This window comes from Drosophila mojavensis, unplaced genomic scaffold, assembly GCF_018153725.1.
Source record: "Drosophila mojavensis isolate 15081-1352.22 unplaced genomic scaffold, ASM1815372v1 contig_51, whole genome shotgun sequence".
In the NCBI taxonomy this organism is placed as follows: domain Eukaryota; kingdom Metazoa; phylum Arthropoda; class Insecta; order Diptera; family Drosophilidae; genus Drosophila; species Drosophila mojavensis.
In genome coordinates this window covers 7,168-12,069 of record NW_025318875.1, presented here as the reverse complement: position 1 = coordinate 12,069, position 4,902 = coordinate 7,168, and the positions used below count along the sequence as shown (strand labels likewise).

Below are 4,902 nucleotides of genomic sequence, written 5' to 3'. Positions count from 1 at the left end.
AAACGGCCAAAAATTCGACGAGGATGATCTACTATGCTTCTATCTGCCTCTAGAGATGCTAATAAGCTTACCTGAAATGAGAAAAATTAAAAAAAAATCATCTAATTAATAACAATATAAAACACTAGCAAAAATTTAAAATATACACTTACCTGCAAAACGGACAAAAATTCGACGAGGATGATTGACGACGCTTCTATCTGCCCCTAGAGATGTTAATAAGCTTACCTGCAATGAGAAAAATTAAAAAAAAATCATCTAATTAATAACAATATAAAACACAAGCAAAAATTTAAAATATACACTTACCTGCAAAACGGCCAAAAATTCGACGAGGATGATTGACGACGCTTCTATCTGCCCCTAGAGATGTTAATAAGCTTACCTGCAATGAGAAAAATTAAAAAAAAATCATCTAATTAATAACAATATAAAAACTAGCAAAAATTTAAAATATACACTTACCTGCAAAACGGCCAAAAACTCGACGAGGATGATCAATGGCGTTCCTATCTGCCCCTAGAGATGTTAATAAACTTACCTGCAATGAGAAAAATTAAAAAAATCATCTAATTAATAACAATATAAAAACTTATTATTGCACCACTAATGAAATATTTCTATTTCTTCTTCACTGCAATTCACACAAATGTACATACTTGATTCTTGATATGTATAATTGTGAGAATAGTTATGCGTATGCAAGCTAATGCATATGCTGTACTCACCCATGCCCACTGCAACAACTGGACGGCGCCACAGACGGGAGGGGGTCAGACAGCTGGACTGGCTGTTCTTCCCCCCTCTCCAACACTACACTTGACGACGATCAGCAGATGAGAACTGCAGCCCGATGCCCCATCCCAATTGGACCCTCATGGATTCCAGCGATTACCTGAAAAGAGAAGAAAAAAAGAGAGAGAATTAGTAAATAATCTATGTAAATTGTATTTATGTTAGCCGTTAAGTCTTGCAGTTTTGTCTTGTTTCGTAGTCTTTTGATTTCACATATCACACTTCTGCATGGCGCCTGCGTGTGACCATTGTCGGATAGGTCAATACGCTAAAAAATGTAAATAAATAAATAAAAACTGTAGGCAAATTAGCATAACGTAAGCAGAACAAAACACAAAGCAACTAGGGCATCCGATATGTTATCGGGCCAAGCAACATCGAAGTTAAGCGCACCCGCACTAGAGTACTAGTGATTGGGGACGCTGTGTTGGGTTCTTGTGAATATATAACAACTTGGTGTTCGATGAAATAATATATTTGATATAATTTGGAACAATAGGTCTGAACTGTGTCTGGTCCGAATATAAACTGAACTAAATCTGTTCAACTGGTGAGGTTCTCCCCTTGAATGTCTGACGGAACTCTCCTGGCTCCTTAGATTGTCGAAAGTCTTAACTCTTCCCCATCTAAATATCTGCGTCCCGCAGATCAGGGTGCATATGTCCATTGTAACGATATTCATCCAATATAAATTGTCCAATATAATGATAATTATCCAATATAAATTGCCCAATATAATGATTTATCCAATACGATATCCATCCAATATAAATTGTCCAATATAATGATAATTATCCAATATAAATTTATTATCCAGAGTCCATAAATTAGCATAAAGAGGGCCATCGATATCCACCTTCAAGTTAATTCAAAGCATTCATAGTTCCATACATTTAGTATTCACTTGTGGTTATGACAATACATCCAACATTGTAAGCGCATTTATTTCATTCCGTCTGGCATCTCGGAAATCCCTATTACCATGAATGATCGAAACTAGGAGGGATATACCACGTGTAAAATGCTGTGGATGCTATGGGTGTTAAGGAAGTTAAGGAAGCTAAAAGAAGATTATTACAATATAATTAAATGTGCATTTTCCTTTTTTTCCTATTTTCTTAAATCTGATTTATGAAGAATTTTTCCAGTTTTTGTTTTGTTGATAATCATTAATTCCACGAGACATAGTCCCGTTTAGTCCCCTTATGAAAACATCTAAAGCTCTATCTCTATATGATTCTATTAATGCGGACAATACTACGACTCATTGTTCGCTTGTTTAAGGCCACAGTCCGGCAATGACGAAATTTCATTTAATTCAAGCTCCGAACGTGGACGGTGAGATTTGTTGTTCCAGTGAGATTTGTTGTTCTTCTATTAATAAAGACTTATTAGTATCCTTATTTTCCAATTTATCCACTTTATTATTCAATTGCTTCAATTCTCCTTTTAGACTTGAAAATTGATCGGCTAACACCGTTATTGCCGCGCTTAACCCTTGCAATGTTTCATTTATATTTTCCATACTGCCTACGAATTTAAATTATTTATTAGCAAATTAATCTCACTGTAAATGTTATTTTAAACAAGAGCATTTTTTTATGACTTACTCACCCGTTACCTGGTATTTTTTATTCTATTTATTTATATAATTTTTATTATTATTATTATTATTACCTTTTTTAGTAAGATTTCTTTTTAGGTTTTTTTTTATTTTTTCGTAAATTTTTCAAAAAATTTTTTACTTACAGCTTGAGCTCGGTGCACAAGTGAACTAAATAATTTTAATGTCGGAAAACTTACTTACTATTCGACTCGATGCAAGGCCTACTATGTTATCAATTTAATTTTTCGATTTAATTTTTCTACATTAAATCAGTTTTTTCATTGTTTCCAAGTTACTGCTATTTACCGTTTCCAATTGAGATAAGAAAATGATATTAATCGTCTTGCGGAATTCCTTGCTGTGGAGATAAAACGTTAGTAATGCTCTAACAGTCTTGTAAACACAATTTTTTTAACACATTTTTTTAACACATTTTTAAATTGTTGATGTGAATATTTATATTTTGTGAATATATTTCTTTAATATATTATTTCATCGAATTACCAATTGTATTATTACGTGTGTTATTGTTTTGTCTGTTGTCAAATTATTTGAATTATCAATTTCTAAGTATCTTTATATGGCACTGTCTCATTTTCTGGTTTCTCTCTTGCATTTATTGCATTTGCATTTATTTATTTAAATAATTCATATTTGTATATTTGCATATTTATGCTTTGTTTGTTGTTAAATAATTCATATTTGTATATTTGCATATTTATGCTTTGTTTGTTGAGACAGGCCGCCTTTTAATTTTGTTATATTGTCAGTGCTTTAAACTTAACTCCTTTTAATTTATACGGAAACCCATCATTCAACACAGGTGGAAATTGTGACGTTTATTTTTTTATCATATTTGTCTTACGGCAAGGATTTGAACCTGGATACAAGAATCAATCTGTAGCACCATTTAGCCTGCAAAATTGTGACGTTTATTTTTTTATCATATTTGTCTTACGGCAAGGATTTGAACCTCGATACGAGAATCAATCTGTACCACCATTTAGCCTGCAAATTTCTTGTATTTCGTTTTAAGGATCGTCTCTACAAGGATTTTGCTACGATTTCTTTTATGTTATAAAATTGTCTAGCTCTTGCTAGAAATTATGTTATTTATTGTATTTTAATGTTATGGCATGGTGTTTCACCCATTACTTTGCAAATCACAGAAGTACCACTTAATTTTGCCAAGAATTGTCCAATCCAGCTTTTAGATTTGAAACAATTTATTTGTACTTGCTTTTTTATAAGTTATTGTTATATTTTGTTATTGACACGTCATTATATTTTGTTATTGACACGACATTTTCCTTTTGTGAAGAATGTGGGTCCCTGCTCGGGCGCCAGTTAAGCGCACCCGCACTAGAGTACTAGTGATTGGGGACGCTGTGTTGGGTTCTTGTGAATATATAACAACTTGGTGTTCGATGAAATAATATATTTGATATAATTTGGAACAATAGGTCTGAACTGTGTCTGGTCCGAATATAAACTGAACTAAATCTGTTCAACTGGTGAGGTTCTCCCCTTGAATGTCTGACGGAACTCTCCTGGCTCCTTAGATTGTCGAAAGTCTTAACTTCGATATCAAAGTGCGATAAATGCAGTAATTTAAATTCAAATATGTTGTTTCGTGAAATGCCTTGAATTAAGTATAAGAGAATTCTGAAAGAGAGAATTTGTAACTGCCGCTTCACGGCAGGCAATTGGCTGGCGCATACTCCACTGCTGACTGTTCGAGTGCGCAGACTTGCCGTTCTGTCCGCCTCGCTGCCGGTGTGCGCGCGCCGCGTAAAGCACTCTGTGCAATAGCTAATACTTAAACTATATATAATTGCGCTCATGTGTGCCGGAGGAGAACACGAGAACACTGGACTGCATGATCTGCTGATCCCCACCGTGCCTGGACGATTGAAGAAATGCTGCAGCTGCTGCCCTGCTGCTCAGTCACTCTGTCATTTCGTCGCTCTGTCAGTCAGTCGTCCTGTTGTACAGTGGCTCTGTCATTTCATCGCTCTGTCAGTCAGTTGTACTGTTGTTCAGTGACTCTGTCATTTTGTCATTTTGTCGCACTGTCAATCAGTCGTCCTGTTGTACAGTGGCTCTGTCACTCTGTCATTTCGTCGCTCTTTTAGTCAGTTGTACTGTTCTTCAGTGGCTCTGTCACTCTGTCATTTCGTCGCTCTGTCAGTCAGTCGTCCTGTTGTTCAGTCACTCTCTCATTTCGTCACTATGTCAGTCAGTTGTATTGTTGTTCAGTGGCTCTGTCAGTCAGTTGTATTGTTGCTTAGTGGCTCTGTCACTCAGTCATTTTTTCGCTCTGTCAGTCAGTCGTCCTGTTGTTTAGTGGCTCTGTCACTCTGTCATTTCGTCGCTCTTTTAGTCAGTTTTATTGTTTTTCAGTGGCTCAGTCACTCTGTCCTTTCGTCGCTCTGTCAGTCGGTCGTCCTGTTGTTCAGTGGCTCTGTCACTCTGTCATTTTGTCGCTCTGTCAGTCAGCT

General features: G+C 35.7%; 1 long non-coding RNA gene across 1 annotated transcript; it reads right to left on the bottom strand.

The window, feature by feature from the left end:
* Positions 1–1,577: 1,577 nt before the first annotated feature.
* LOC122757365 lies at positions 1,578–2,450 on the bottom strand. Its single transcript, XR_006357391.1, has 2 exons — positions 2,410–2,450; positions 1,578–2,325 (listed from the first exon to the last, which is right to left on the bottom strand). It is a non-coding gene; the product is annotated as an uncharacterized LOC122757365 (long non-coding RNA).
* Between the last annotated feature and the right edge of the window lie 2,452 nt (positions 2,451–4,902).